At 45.8% G+C, this 16386-nt stretch overlaps 1 long non-coding RNA gene across 1 annotated transcript; it reads left to right on the top strand.

The window, feature by feature from the left end:
* Positions 1-4619: 4619 nt before the first annotated feature.
* Positions 4620-14578, top strand: LOC118532350 (uncharacterized). Its single transcript, XR_013449530.1, has 3 exons — positions 4620-5209; positions 11499-12657; positions 13824-14578. It is a non-coding gene; the product is annotated as an uncharacterized LOC118532350 (long non-coding RNA).
* The last annotated feature ends 1808 nt before the right edge of the window (positions 14579-16386 follow it).

The following is a 16386-nucleotide window of genomic DNA, read 5'->3' as shown; positions in this document are numbered from 1 at the left end:
TTGGCCTATCCCTGAGGTTAAGCGTCTCGTATATTTATTGGCCACCTGTATGGTTCCTTTACTGTGAAATGTCAGTGTCGGGCTGGAGGGATTTCAGGGCAGATGAAGGAAAAAGATATGACCACGAGGTGGCAGTAACACACACACAGGTTTTCTCCGGGCTGGCTTTGACAGGTTTGTATGTGGGAAGTCCCTCACAGAAGTAGACAATCCAGAGACTCTGGGGCATCTAGAAGGAGAGGAGGGCAAGGAAATTCCCAGATGGTTAAGTGACCTTGCTCTGCAGCCCAGCAGGAAGTCTCTGGGTCAGAAAGCTCCAAAGGGCAGCAGCAGTTTGGGGTCTTTATAACCACGTGGTTTATCTTATCTATGACTAGCAGGTGTTGGACACAGTTTCATGAAGTATGCAAAACAGGCAGGCCGCTCTTAAATGGCTAAAAGTCTGCTTATTGGGGCTGTGTTTAAAACAACTGGATGTGTAAAAATTTGAGTTTGGTACTTACTGGCAGGTGTTGAGCTTATATAGGTCCCAATCTGCTGCATAGAAATAAACAACCTAGGGGCCAATATACAGAGGCCATCCTTGGCTCACCTTTATAATAGCCAGTTCAGGTCTTTTGCTCATTTTTTTTTTTTTTAGAGGATTGTACTGAACACTACTTTGTTAGTTATGTGTTGCAAGTTTCTTCTCTCATATGTGGCTTGTCTTTTCACTTCCTATTTTAATAAGTACATGTTTTTAACTTCAAATTTATAAATATTTATTCTGTTTTTCCCCCATCCTAATATATATTAACTTACTCTTCTAAAAAATTTAGTTTTGCTTTTGACATTTGAATTCTTATGCTCTCTGGAATTTAGTTTATGGTTTTCCTTTTTACATACAAATGACTCCCCCTCACCCAGGTTTGTTTTTTTGACTAGCCCCACTTTTCCCAACTGATTGTCCTGCCAACTTGGTCATATATTAACATTCCATTTATGTATGGCTGTATTTCTAAACTGCCTATTCTGTTCTACTGGACAATTTGTGTATCTTAGTGTCCACACCACACTGTTTAATTACCATAGTTATATAAAAAGTCTTGATTATTTAGTAGAGGAAAATCTTCCTTATTTTTCTTCTTCATCTTCTATCTGGGCTATTCTTGGTCCTTTGTTTTTCCATACATATTTTAGAACAAGCTTCTCAAGTTGCACAGACACACGGCACTAAACCTGTTGGGATTTTAATTGGCATTGCATTGAATATACAGATCAGTTTGGATAGAATTCACATCTTTCTGGTTCTGAGTCTTCCAGTTTATAAACAAGGGATAGCTATCTGCTTATTAGGTCTTCACTAGTGTCTTTCCAGTAAAGGTTTACTGTTTTCTGTATCCAGATCTTGCACATTTTGTGTTGGGTTTATTCCTAGATACTTTGTAGTTTTTGTTGCTATTGTGATATCCTTTAAATTTACACTTTGTAATAGTTTGTTGCTAGAGTAGAAAATAGTTTTGTAAGTTGATATTTTATCCAGCCGCCTTCCTGGATACAATTTGTCATTGATTTTAATAATTTTTCCATTCCTTCTAATCATTTGTTTATTGATTCTTTTGGGTTTTCTATATAAACAATCATTGTATGAAAATAATGTCAGTTCCAGTCATTTTGCTTTTTATTTTCCTTAAAGTATAATACTGGTTTGGACCTCTAGTATAATGTCAATAGAAATGGTGATATCTTCTTGACATTCTTGACTTGGGCAGTTTACTTGATCCTGATTTTTGAAAAGGAAATTTAGAATTATTTTGCAGGTTTTTTGGTAAATAAATTTAGAATGGTATTTTTTTTAAAGATTTTATTTATTTATTTGACAGAGAGAGACACAGCGAGAGAGGGAACACAAGCAGGGGGAGTGGGAGAGGGAGAAGCAGGCTTCCCGCTGAGCAGGGAGCCCGACTCGGGGCTTGATCTCAGGACCCTGGGATCATGACCAGAGCTGAAGGCAGACACTTAACAACTGAGCCACCCAGGTGCCCCTATTTATTGTAATTCTTGATAAATTTAGTCTTTGATTCTATTTTACTTTTTGATTTCTATTTGTTCCATGTATTTTGTTTCTCGCTTTTTTTTCTTTCTTGCATTCTTATTTTTGGATTAACTCAATTCTTCTTCTTCTTCTTCTTCTTCTAAGATTTACTTATTTATTTTAGAGAGAGAGAGAGCATGGGGGTGAGCAGAGGGAGAGAGAGACTCTCAAGCAGGTTCCACGTTGAGCAGGGAGCCTGATGTGGGACTCGATCTCATGACCCTGAGATCATGACCTGAGCTGAATCAAGAGTCTGATGCTTAACTGACTGAGCCATCCAGACACACTTAACTGAGTTCTTTGGGAACCTTTTTTCCTACTCCATGTTTTTCTTTCTTAAGATTTGGAATTATGCTTCCTCTTTTCTTAGTGGTTATTCTTGAAAGTTATCATGTATTTTAATTTAACAAGGTCTAAAGTTTAAACACAAAGTTGACACTTTCTTCTGGATGATACAAGAGCTCTAGAATACTTAGCTCTTTGCTTACCCCTTTTGACTAATACAAAACTGTTGTCTAATTTTTTGTTTCTGTCTTTTCTTTTTAACTGCATGAATCAGTCATTATCATATGTTTGTTTGGTTTCATATACAGAGAAAGAAGTAGAGCCAATATGAGGATGCGTTTGCAAACTAACTGCCACTTGGAGCAACTGGGATAGCTCAGTCTAACGGGACCAGCCTCCAAGAAGCCATGTGAAGTGTGTCTCAGGAAAGTCCGCCTGGGGGAATATTTTATTTTTATTTTTATTTTTATTTTTTTTAAAGATTTTTTATTTATTTATCTGAGAGAGAGAATGGGAGACAGAGAGCATGAGAGGGGGAGGATCAGAGGGAGGAGCAGACTCCCCGCTGAGCAGGGAGTCCGATGCGGGACTCGATCCCGGGACTCCAGGATCATGACCTGAGCCGAAGGCAGTTGCTTAACCAACTGAGCCACCCAGGCGCCCCTGGGGGAATATTTTAAAGATATCTTCAATCACTCAATAAACTCTTGGGTAAGGAAGAGAGGAACTTTCCTACAGACTCCTGTTTTCCTTCTGTCATGAGGGTTCACTCCCCCACCCTTCTGTGTTGTGCATGTGTGTCCTTTGGCATCTGACAATTCAGCATCATTGGGGTGGCCCCAGGACAGAAGGACAGGGGTATCGTAGTGTTGGCAGGGAGGAGGAGGTCAGTGTGTGCCTGCATGAACGTGGTTGGAGTTATGCAGGTGGTCCCAGCAGGTGGCTGGAGCTGAGATTAAGGGTTCTGGAGAAAGGTGAGGCCAAGAGACTGAAGTAGAGCACATGATGAAAACTAAAGAGAGAGAATGTTCTCAAAAGGAGGAACCGCATTTCAGAGGCACAGTTATGGGGGAAAGCACTAATCATTTAAGAGATGCAGAAATAACAATTTCTCTCCAAATGAGGATTCCCTTTATGTGAACTCTTGTAAATGTGTTTTTACTTTTGTGAGCCTTTTCTGTCATCTGAGGTTGGATATACATGAGTTTGAACCCCTAGCGTTGGGAGTAAGTAGAAGTGTAGGAAGCAGGCTGCTGGGTGTGTGTGTGTGGGCACAGACGGTCTTGCTGTGGTAGTTTGGGAGAGACAAAACAAAGGCAAAGAAAAGCCTTTGAAATGGCCTGTCTCAGCAGCCCTCCAGGAATGTTACTAAATATGTTAGGACATCTAAGAGAGCTGGATCAGAGCGTTCCCCTATTTTCTGATGGGTTCTCAAAGTTATTATTGGCAGAATTTTTCGTTTGAGAGAAAGTTTGAGAAATAGCTCTGGGTACTCTTAAGGGCTTCCTTTTTCAGACTCACTGAAGTAGGTAAGAGTAAATAAAAATCATGCAAACATTTTCCAAACCAGATTGTATCGGGTCAAGCAGAATTAGAAAGGCTGGGTAAAGTATTTCTAGAACGTCTGTCTGAAAGCATGGAAAACTACCAAGACAGCAAAGCACGTGTGGGCCAAGACACTGCAGGACAGGGAGTCCCATGGAGGGAGACCAACACTTGGCCCCACTTGAGCTCTCTCCCAATTCTAGAGTTGAAGCTAAAAGGATGAGAAGAGCTTCTGGAAGTTTCTCAGGGGAGATGATACCCGGAGTTCAGGGCTCATCAGTGAGAAGGGGTCCTGGTAAACATCCCAGGCTTCCCGTTGGACCCCAGGAGTAACAATGAACCAAAATAGCCTCTTCTCACAAAGATTGAAATCCAGCTTAAGTCAACTCAATCAGGTCTTTTGCCCCTGCCCTAATTCCTCCTATAAACAAGAATAAATCCTCTCTGGGTGAACAGAGTCCAGTACTTCAAATGATCTCTATCCTTTTTGTCCATTAGGTCTAGCACTTAATGAAAAATAGACATATAAAACAGGTGAGACTTTACCAAAACCTTGGAGACAAGTTGGATAAAGAAAGAGCCCTCCGGGGGATGTAGATACTAGAGTTATCACACCCAGACTTTAAGATAACTGTAATTCGTGTGTTCCGGAAATTAAATTATAAGATGGACAATTTCAGGAGAGAACTGGAGACTATAAAAAAAAGAACCGAATGGAAACTCTAGAACTGAACAATGTCATGACAGACACTAATAATAGATGGGTTTAACTGTTGATTAGCATGTACAAAATAAAAGAAAGCAAATATAGTAACACTAATATTACATAAAGGAGATTTTAGTGTCAAGAGCAAGATAGAAGGAAATGAAGAGGAATGTTTCTTTTTTTTTTTTTTAAAGATTTTATTTATTTATTTGACAGAGAGAGACACAGCGAGAGCAGGAACAGAAGCGGGGGAGTGGGAGAGGGAGAAGCAGGCTTCCCGCCGAACAGGGAGCCCGATGCGGGACTCGATCCCAGGACCCTGGGATCATGACCTGAGCCGAAGGCAGACGCTTAACGACTGAGCCACCCAGACGCCCTGTTTCTTTTTTTTTTTAAAGATTTTATTTATTTACTTGAGAGAGAGCACAAGCAGGGGGAGCTGCAGAGGCAGAGGGAGAAGCCGACTCCCAGCTGAGCAGGGAGCCCGATGCGGGGCTCAATCCTGGGACCCCAAGATCATGACCTGAGCTGAAGGCAGACGCTTAATGACTGAGCCCTCCAGGAGCCCCTGAAGAGGAATATTTCATAATGATAATGAGGTCAGTTCACTAAGAAGATATAACAGTATAAAATTAGTAAATACCTAAGAAGAAAACATCAGAATATAGACAATAGGAACAGTGGGATAGCTAAAGTGAGAAAGAGAGAAGTTATCCGTTGTATTGGGAGACTCCAGGACACCTCTCTCATTCGCCGGAAGGCTGAAGACAAGACACAGCAGGTAAGTGTTGTTCTGCAACAATTGCAGGACGCACATGCTTTTCCAGTGCTAGAACATTCTAGAACATTCGCCAAAGTTAGCTACATGTTAGACCATAAAGCAACTCAACAATTGTTGAATGACTGAGATCAAACCAAGAATATCCTCTGGCCACAGAAGAATTAGTTTAGAAATCAGTAACAAACAAGAGAACTATAATACCCCAAATGTTTAGCAATCAAGTGACACATTTCTGAATACCTGATGGGGTGATCCAGTCACAATGGAGATGAACACATATTTTGAACTACCTATATTGAAAATATCTAAGCTTATAGGATGCAGACAAAGCTGTGCTTGCTTAGAGGGAAAATTTATAGCCTTAAAATTGATCATTTATTGATGAAAATATAGAATATATACCATGTATTGTATATACATCACAATATAAAAAGCACAAAAAAAGAAAGGCTGAAAATTAGTGATGTCAGTATCCATCTTAGGAAGTTAGAAACGGAGCACCAAACTAAACACAGAGAAAGTAGAAGGAAGGAGATGATACAGAGTACAATGAAATAGAACACAAGTTCACAACAGACTCAGTAAAGGTACAAGTTGGTTCTTTGAAATAACTGATAAAATAGAAAAAAGCCTTTGTCAGATGTCAAGCCCAGAGGAGCAGCGGCATAAATAGCCAGAGAAGGGGACAAAGCTGTGAATTTTCAAAAGGTCCCTAGAGATCTAACATGCATCTGAGGCTGAGAACCTCAGTTAGGGGTGATCTGGAGGACCCCCAGTGTTGGTATCTTTGGATTTTTTTTCTTCTCTTAAGCCTCTTCAGATTCCCCCAGTGAAGAATCTTCCAGTTTCTTGCCTGGAGGCATAAACCTGGTTGATAGCTTTCTGGGAATTGAGCAGGGGGAGAGGGCTGAGGGCTGAGGCGTCTTACTATTCAAAAAATAAGCTCTCCCTTTATCCTTCTGTTCTCCTAACAGAAGCTCTCAGCCTCTGCCGGATCTGGTGACCCCAAACCAGATGCCGAAGCCCAAGTCCCCCGCTGGGGAGCGAGAGAGGCAGCCCATGAGGAAGGGGGGCACTGACGGTCTCACTGTTTCTTTCTTTTTTTTTTTTTTAAAGATTTTATTTATTTATTTGACAGAGAGAGAAACACAGCGAGAGAGGGAACACAAGCAGGGGGAGTGGGAGAGGGAGAAGCAGGCTTCCTGCAGAGCAGGGAGCCCGATGCGGGGCTCGATGCGGGGCTCGATGCGGGGCTCGATCCCAGGACCCTGGGATCATGACCTGAGCCGAAGGCAGATGCTTAATGACTGAGCCACCCAGGCACCCCGGTCTCGCTGTTTCTTAAACAGACTTTCCATCAGGGTTTTATCTTAGCCCCACTCTTACCCTCTCCGCCAGTGGTCCCTGGTGCCGGGAGCTGCCGAGGTGGGGGGTTCATGCAGCGCATATCTGCCTCCTCACATGTAAATGTTTCTCCAAGTCTGTCTCTTACCTTTCAACTTTGCCTGTGGTGTCATTCATTGTTTAGAAGTTTTTAATTATAATGAGGTCAAATCTGTCCAAATCTGCCCCTTTCCCTTTGGCTGTGTTCCATCCCAGTTCGCTGGGGGAGTGCTCTGTCCTCCCTTTCCCCGCTGATTGGAACTGTCACACTCACATGTCGTTAACAACCGCAGACTAAGTATCGCGGATACAGAGTTCTCTTTTCGGACTCCGTGAAGTCCCGCTGACCAGAAGATTCCTGTCCCAATTCCACCTCTTTCATCCCTGTCCCTTCAGTCTGCTCCTGCCTGCCCTCCAGGCTGGATGGTACCAACCGTTTCTCCCTGCGTCCTTCCGAAGTGCTGGGATCATGCTCTAGGTATCGTGTAGCACTCACCTTTTTCTCACTTAACAGTCCATGTTTCCATGTAGCTCTGTAGCTCTTTATTTTTTTTTTTAAGATTTTATTTATTCATTTGAGAGAGAGAGAGGGAGAACACAAGCAGGGTGAGCGGCAGGGAGAGGGAGAAGCAGGCTCCCCGCAGAGCAGGGAGCTCAGGACCCCAGGATGATGACCTGAGCTGAAGGCAGATGCCCAACCATCTGAGCCACCCAGGCATCCCTCTATACCACTTTAGAAGTAGAAATTATATTCATTGCTTTTTGTTGTTTGTGAAAATAACACATGGTCTTACCTGAAAATTTGACATGTATAGAAAAACAAAAACTTAATTTACTTCTACTCCTATCACCCAGAGAGAGGCTTTGGAAGCAGGGAGTCTTCATGTCTGCTGTGGGGTGTCCCGTGTGCCTTGGGGCCTCTTCTTGCGGCAGACCCCCCTTTCTGGGAGGCATCCATCTGAGGTCAGCCTGGGCCGCCGCCCTCTCCAGGGTGGGCCTGGCTCCCCCAGCAGCCCCTGGAGTCTTCCCCACCTTGTGAGGGGCTCGGGGAGAGGCCTTCCAGAGGCCGGCTAGTTGCCGGGGGAGTGAGCCAAGAAGGGAGAGATGAGGATGAACCCTGACCCGTTGAGGCCCTTGGGCCTTCTCCCAGCGGGGGTGGGGGAGAAGCGGCCTGGAACCAGCTGCCTTGGGACCCGCATTCTGACCTTGAGATAAAGCTTTCTTTGAAACAGTTTCTGAAAGGTCCTTTAAAGTTAAACAAAACACATAGTGAAAACATTTCGAGGTTGAGATAAGTGTGCTCTGTAGTTCAACGTGAGGCGTCTCAATGAACAGAAGGTTATGGTTCCAGAACAATTTAGTCAATTATCTCAAAAGCTGAAAGCCATCTCTGATGTCTAAGCAGTCAACCAACCAAACATAGCCCCTCACGTTTTTTTAAAAGCAGAACAAATGTCTTTTAAAACGTAAGCCCTAGGCCTGCATTTAGGGTCACTCTGAGTTACTAGGGGAGAAATTCATAAGGAGGAGACTGATCTATAAGTAGAATATTCTTTTATGTAAAAAAAAATCCACTTTCAGAAAAAATAAAAATGTGAAACAGGAGAAGTAACGCTAGCTATCGGCCGTGAGAGTCGAAGTGAGCTCACTCAATCCGAATGGTCCCTATCTGTCATTCGGAGGGTTCCCTCCCACTCTCCTGTCTTCAGCCAGTGGAGATTAAAGCCAGTTCTTACTGTATTCTTTGTATCCAATTTCTTTTAATGTCCCAATGGTTAAAAAACACAATTCTTCTTAGAGAGTCTTTAGAATTTTTGGATGAAGATTTAGGCTAATTCAGCTGCTGGCTCCAAACATTCTGCAGTGCACTTTGTTCCAGGAAGAACCATTTCGTCTGTATTCTGTTGGAAGCGATGTAGTTATCATGGGCAAGAGCCCATCTTATGTCTAACGGCATATTTGATGACAGTAAAACATACTTTATATAACTGTCTCCTCAGCCCAAGAATGTAGGATGCTACCCAGCGGAAGTGTGACCTGTTTACGGTTCCATCCGCTTAGAAAGGATCACCCCCAAACTCGGCAGTTGTATGTGGCTTTGGGGGCGCAGCTGGAGGTCCCTGCTCAGGGAATGCTATCAACCAACGGTGCCAGGTGAGGAAACACTCACTCATGCTCATGTCTCTTGGGCCAGGTTAGCGATCCTGAGTACCCCTTTTATCATAAGCTTGCCTATGACTCTATAATGAATGGGGGTAAAACACTTCATTGGGTTAGCATAAATTGTAGTTATATCTGTCTTTGGTTTATTTCATGTTTTCCACCCCAGCAAATTTTCATGTTCACTTTTCAAGCTGTCAAGTCACCTTGGTTAGCTGGGAAGAGATTTCTGTATGACCGGCAAAGGTAAAGGGCACTGTGTCCAGGGTCTGGTGGCCTCCAATCAGGTTCTCCTGGGTGCCACTCTGGGGCCTGCCCTGGCCATGTCCTGAAATCACCAGGGTCTCAGTGTCCACACCTCTATAACTAGGATAATATTATCCTTTTTGCTCACTTCATAGGGTTGTCGGGAGGATCACATGAAATAACAGATAGGAAAGGACGTTGGGAGTGAAAAAGGGCTAGATAAAATGTCGCTTGTTACCCACATAGCATCTGAGCTGTTTCTGAAATAGTCCTTCATTCATTATAACTTGTGCACCTAATTGCCAAAATTCCGCTTGTCTAAGACTTAACCACTTCCTGCAAATTCAGTAGTGACCTCCTTACTTGGTTCCTGGGTAAAACCCCCCCCCCAACAACAACAACAAAACCCAAAATCCAGTTAGTGGGATGTGAAAACGTGCAGTGTCAGGCATCCAAGGGTATGGGTTTCCTGTACGGATCTGGACCTCGGGGTGCCGAAGCCTCCCTCCTTGCCCACTGCTACTGGTAAGGGGCATTTCGACAAGCAGCACTGCTTCCTGGAGAGAAATCTTCCAGGGGCCAGCTCCTTCCGGGGCGCTGCAGTCTTCCTCACCCACCTTGCAGGTCTGATCAGGCTCCCCTGCAGCTGAGGACGCTCTGGCATCGGTGGGGGGTGGTGTGGTCCTGCTGTCTCCGAGGAGAGAAGCCAGGTGAACCACTCTGTTTCCTATTTGGCCACTTGGCTGGCACCTGGATAGCGTGGTTCTCTCTTTAAACGCTGGCGTCCCAAAGTGCTGGGTGTTTGGCCCAGTGATAAAACAGCCCATTGCGTTAGTAGCCACCTTCAGCCCGTCAGCTTGGGAAAGGGAGCTGAGGCTTTAAGATACCATGTATAAGAGCAAAGCAATATGTTACATGTAGGAATAGACAAAAGAAATGTAAGCTCTCTATGAAGAAAACTGTATAATGTTATCGAATGATAATTCTTGAAAAAAGGATGAACCATGTTCTTGGATAGGGCAACGCTATCACGTCAGGTGCAATTCCAACCAGATCCCCTTCTTCCTCTCCGTGGCCCCCCCGCAACTCCACAGGGGGAGTCCCCTCGCTCTGCCAACTTCTCTTCCATCCACCACTCTCACTGATTTGGACTTATTTCAGGCTCCCATTTCCCTCCCGAATGACTGAAACACCTCTTCACTGTTGCTTCTTGGCAATCCGTCTTCCCACAGTACAGCTGTTTGACTTCCCAAGTCCTTGTGTGGACACGCACCCACTTACTACTCTCCAGGGGTTCGCATCATCCTTGGCATAGAGCCCAGACTGCAGAGTGAGGCACCCAGGCGCCTCCCCCTCCTGCTCCACTCACCCCTGCAGAGGTAGCTCCCCAGGAGGCCCTGGCTCCTTATGCTGGGTTCACTTCTTCCCGTCCCCCCCACCCCATCTCTTCCTCCTTCCCTCTGTTACCTGATGAGCTCCTGCTGACTATCTGACTGACCTTGACTCTGATCCCCTCTGGGAAGCTTTCCTCCATCTGCCAGGTGGGGATAATGACCCCTTTACCATACGGCTTTGGTACCTGTCTGCTGGTGGTTAGGGTTACCACATATCCTGGTTTACGCCTGTTGTCCCTAGGTCTGGTTGGTGGCCAAGAAAAATGGAGACCAGCTACGGCCCCACATAGTTTAATAGGATTGAGAACCAAGACTGCATTAACGTGACTTGAACTCCAAGAAAGTCATGCCCAGGAAGATGAAGTGGCAAATAGCTTTGTTGTTTCAGGAACTTCTAGAGAATCCATTTATCTGAATCTGGACTACTCAGCGGGTCCTCATCAGGGTCAGAGCCCCTTCTGACAGGAGCTGATTACTCATCTGGCTTATCAGACGCCTGTTTACTTCTTGAGGCCCCCTTCAAAACCCTAACCTCCCTCTGTTCACCACCTCTGAAATGTTACGTCACAATTTTGGTCAATCCCAATCATTTTCCTGGAAACCAGTCCTGCAAACCTTCTGAATAGGCATCCGCGACTGCCTTCCTCCGAGACGCCCCTAAGGAAGTGGTTTGTCGACACAGTGGTCCCCCTTCCCACATTAATCAACAAACTGAACTTTGCTCAAAACAGGTCATTCTGATGATCTCTTTGGGGAGTCAGCAGTCAACACCCCTTTTACTCTGAAAGGAATCCCAGTTTGGGTGATAAATTAAATGATTCCTATCATAAATTTTGTTACCCTGTTATATATAACATTTATTGTTCTCATGTAATCCTTATAATAACCTCACAACGTGGGTATTACTGTTCTACTCTTGGACAGATACAGAAATGAAGACCAGAGTTTTGTCAGCGATCCGAGATCCCATAACTACTGTAAGAGACTAAGCTGCAACCCCAGGAATCGACTCCAGAACTGGTATTCTTTTTTTTAAAAAGTAGTTTTCCTTTTAATTTTAAAATCATAAACTTACAGAAACGTTACTAGTACAGCCTCCCCGCTTCCCAAACCACTGGGGAGTCGGCATGTCGATGCCAACACAGACGCCCGTTCACTGTCAGATCTCGCTCTGCTGGAGCCGGTCACGCCCATCGTGATGTGCAGAGCAGAAGAGTCAGAGCGACATCTTGCCTTCAGGTCTCCTGTCTCTTGACTTCCCTTCGGGCTCCGCTTGCCCGCAGCGACCTTGCCATGTGTGCCTGTGAGTTCGCTGCCGCCCCCTCCTGCTTAGGTTCGGGTTAGGCTCGGCAGAAGCGGGGTCACACGGGACAAGGCTCTGATTCACCCCGTTATGACGACGTATGCTCCCCTCACTTGATTCGGGTGCTGTCTGCCAGGCTCTTTCACTCTAGAGTCATTCTTTTCCACTTTGTAATATTTTGTGGGGGGCAGCATTTCATTTTATTTTGGATTATTGTTGTTGTTCTAACTTTCCTCCTACCCCACCCCCAGCTTTATTGAGGTATAATTGACAAATAAAAACTGTATATTTCAGCTGCACGATGTGATACAATTTGATAGAGGAATACGGTGTGAAATGCTTGCCACACTCCATCCTCTTCCGTGGTGACCATTCTCTTCACCTACGGAACGGTCGAATCGCTGTATTGTGCACCTGAAACTAATATAACACTGTGTTACCTATACTGGAATTAAAAAAAATAAAAGAAAAAAACCAGAGCTACTCTCAGATTTCGAGTATATAATACAGTATTATTAACTATGGTCACTGAGCTTTACTTTCTCTCTCCAGAAGTTACTCATCCTGCAGAACGGAGACTTCGTGGCCTCTGACCAGCATCTCACCTCCCCACGCCCGTCCCTGGCGACCACCTGTCTACTCTCTGCTTCCGCGAGTTCTGTTTTAGGTCCCGCAGACAGGGAGAGCTCGTAGCAGGTGGCCCTTCTCTGTCTGGCTTCCTGCGCTTAGCATCATGTCCTCCAGGAGTCCCAAGGCGTCTCCAATGATTAAGGCTGAATGGTATGTCCACACCACATTCTCTTTACCTGTTCATCCATCCTTAGGTCGTTCGTGTGTCTTGGCTGTTCTAAATAATGCTGCAGTGGCCACGGGAGTGCACACATCTCTTCGGGATCCTGATGTTTCCTTTGAACATATACTCAGGAGTGGGATCGCTGGGTCATAGGGTAGGTCTATGTTTCATTGTCTGAGGAACCTCCATTCTGTTAACGGTACCAATTTGCATTCAAAAAAAATTATTTGTTTGTTTATTTATTTACATCAGTTTAGATTCATGTTTCCTATTTTATTTAGTGGGTTGTAACTTGCTACTTCATTATTTATTTTGATGCGCTGATTTTTCTAGATTTGGCCTCGGGGGTGTTCAAGAGGCCTCTAAATACTCTTGACACTCCATCATTCTTTCAAGCAATTTGTTGTTTTGGTGGGTAGATAAATATCTTTTACTTCTCTGAAGGACTGAATTAGGTATGTATGGAATTTAAGTTAATTGCATTTGCTCAGAGGATGGTGTTTCGTGTTATAATGAAATACCCCTACAGAATTTGATCAAATACCAGTGAGAGTACCAGCTTATCAGCGGGAGCGCTCACAGAGCGTCTGCTACATTGGTTCTGTGTTTTTCTCCATTGAGAGACTGTAATTAGAAACTGAAGTTTTGAATAATGTTTTTTTGTCACTCTTATTTTTTAGTTTATTTTTTAAAATCTGTATATTTGTTGTTCTGCGAAACTTTATTAGTAGTTCTGCAAATTCTCTGCCGCCCTCAGGGAACAGATCGTGTATGTAAGTTGTTTCTTCAGGCGCTCGGCGGTGAGCACCTGCCCCTTCTGGGCTCCCACGCGGGGCCCGTACGCGATTGGCTGGCAGGCTCATCTCACCCACCGGCCTTTTGCAGGCTCCTCAGGGCAGAGGCTTCCACATCTGTTCCCCGTCTGGGGCCTGGCGTGTCCAGAGGCCCAGCAGCGCCGGTTGGATGGCCAGGTGGTCGTGGCTCTGTCTCTCTTCTGCCCACAGGATGGCAGCATCTACTCTAGGCTTCAGCCCCACGAGGGGCCTGGCTGTCTGGGAATCTGAAAATACCTGGTTTCTCCCTGAAATGAAGAGAGTACTGGAGTACTCCTCCATGAAATAACACGTTGTCATCTGTCCACACTCTCTTCCAGGTGCTCCCGGGAAGATGACCTCTGTCGGGTGAACTACGTGCTGGTTTTGGGCTGTAGCACCCACTCCGGAGTGACTAGCTGGGGCTGGAGTTTGTAGGAGCTAAAACTGAGCAAGCAGGCTGGAATCACTCGCTCATTTCGTGCCCAAGTCATTAGGTGCAAAGAATTGCTATTTAAAGAGAAAGGGGGAAACCAACTATTTGAGCACTTGCTGTATGCTGTGTGCTTTAAACCAGGGGCTGTCGCATGTGAGTAGGCATCCCGGGCAGGACTGGTTCAAGCTCACGCTGCTGGCCCATCCCCAGGGCTTCCGACTCAGTAGGTCTGGGATGGGACCTGAGAATTTGCGTTTCGATGAGTTCCCAGGTGCCCCTGACGCTGCTTTCAGCAGTCACATTTAGTTACTGTCTGTTTTGCAGACGAGCAAACTGAGGCACAGAGGCTTAACTACTCACCTAACGACACACCCAGTAAGAGAGGGCTGGCATGCACACCCTGCTCAGCCCGACTCCAAGCCCCCGCTCTGTCCACCGCACCGTTCTCTAGGAGAAAGGGAATGAATCTGTACTTGGGGGGTTTTCTGAATCATACGGCTCCAAAAATATGACACAATGCCCAACTCCAGTGTGATGCTTTTAATTTGCAAGAGTTTAGCCATCACAGTCAATCTTTGCCATTCTTCTGGCGCTCGAGCAAGGAAGGAGGCTGCCGAGGCCGACAGGCCGGTGCGCTAGTGCATGAAGAGACATGATGCACTACTCAGTTCAAATTAAAATGTCTTTGGAAACAAAATATCGATGTTGTAAGTATTTTAATCACCAAACTCCAACTTTGAAACTAGAATAGGACATGAAAATAAGGCACAAGTAAGTAATTATAAAACCCATTAGCTTGCCGTAGAGAGAGAAGACACAGTCTATCCATGGAAATAAATGAGGAAATAAAAGCTGGTAGGCTTTCTCTAGGAGTGAATCAGCAAATTAAGGACTCGGCTCCAGGCCGCAGACGTTGAGTCCCTGGTGTGTCAGCCCCTGGTGTACGGGAACCTGTTCTAGATTTATTACTCAGGCACAACTTGACTCCACACCCCCACCCCCCGATTTTATACAAAAAATCAAACCTGATCTCTCAGAGGCAGGGATGGATTTTATTCTGAATATTTATGGGAAGGGCTGGGACATGGAGGAAGAGGATGGAGAGAGGCAACCTTGGCTGAGGTGGTCCGTCTGGCTGGAGAAACTGGCCTCCTCCCTTTGGCCAGGCTCCTGCTTGGCTCCTGTCTCTCCTCGGCAGTCAGGTCTCACCTGTCTGGTCCAAATCCAACAGGCTCACCTGGGCTTTCAGATGCAGCCTTATTAATAGTTCATGGAGGGCAGAGGTGGGCCAACTGGGGACTTCTACATTTAGAGAGGATGCTGCCATGCTGCCCCGCCCCAGGTGAGTCTCACCTGCTACCTGGGATAGCTGTCTCTAAAGAGAAACTCGGTTATTAGCACCTGTTTGTTTTGAACTTCCAGAGCCCGCCCCAGATCTGAGGGTTTCTGAATGTTTCCTCCTACCCCCTTCCTTGAAAAGAGTTACAACTAAGCACTTGGAAATGAGTGCCTCTGTCTAGGCCCAGCATGGTCCCCTGAGCAGAAGGGTCCCCTGGCAGAGCACTGGGAATAGGGCGTGTGGGGGAGCATCACCTATCCCCCCAGCCTGCCCTGGTGCCCCAGCTCACCAGGAGGGCCACAGGCCAAGCACTGGGCTTCCCAGGGACCGTGAGCTCACAGGGAAACATGGAGGCTTTGGAGGAAGAGAATGCCATAAAGGAAGACCGTAAACTGAGAAGCTTTACTAGACAAAGCAAAAATAACACGTGAAAATGTTCCTTGGTCTGGAGGTTGGGAGCCCTAGCTTTCATTGGCTGCGTCAGCCGGGGGTGGTCTTGACTCTTGGTTTTCATTTCCTATCAACTGAGCCCTCCCCTGGTCTGCCAGTCGGCCACAGTCCGAGCTCTGCAGCTCTGCTGGGGGAGGCCAGGGCTCCTGGGCGGTTTCCAGGTCCAGGTGGAGGCAATAAATTCATGAGCTGTGGGATCGAGCCCCGCATTGGACTCTGCACTCAGCAAGGAGTTTGCTTGAGATTCCCTCTCTCTGCCCCTCCCCCTCTCTAAAATAAATAAATAAACCTTAAAAAACAAAACAAAACAGGGCCGCCTGGGTGGCTCAGTGGGTGAAGCGTCTGCCTTTGGCTCGGGTCATGATCCCGGTCCTGGGACCCAGCCCTGGGTGGGGCTCCCTGCTCAGCGGAGAGTCTGCTTCTCCCTCTGCCTCTGTCCTACTCGTGCTCTCTCTCAAACAAATAAACAAAACCTTTAAAAATAACAACAATGGGGCGCCTGGGTGGCTCAGTTGGTTAAGCGACTGCCTTCGGCTCAGGTCATGATCCTGGAGTCCCGGGATCGAGTCCCGCATCGGGCTCCCTGCTCAGCGAGGAGCCTGCTTCTCCCTCTGACCCTTCCCCCTCTCATGCTCTCTGTCTCTCATTCTCTCTGTCTCAAATAAATAAATAAAATCTT

Source organism: Halichoerus grypus, chromosome 7, assembly GCF_964656455.1.
Source record: "Halichoerus grypus chromosome 7, mHalGry1.hap1.1, whole genome shotgun sequence".
NCBI classification, from domain to species: Eukaryota; Metazoa; Chordata; class Mammalia; order Carnivora; family Phocidae; genus Halichoerus; species Halichoerus grypus.
Note: the sequence above shows the minus strand (reverse complement) of the source record. Positions and strands in the feature narration are given on the sequence as shown.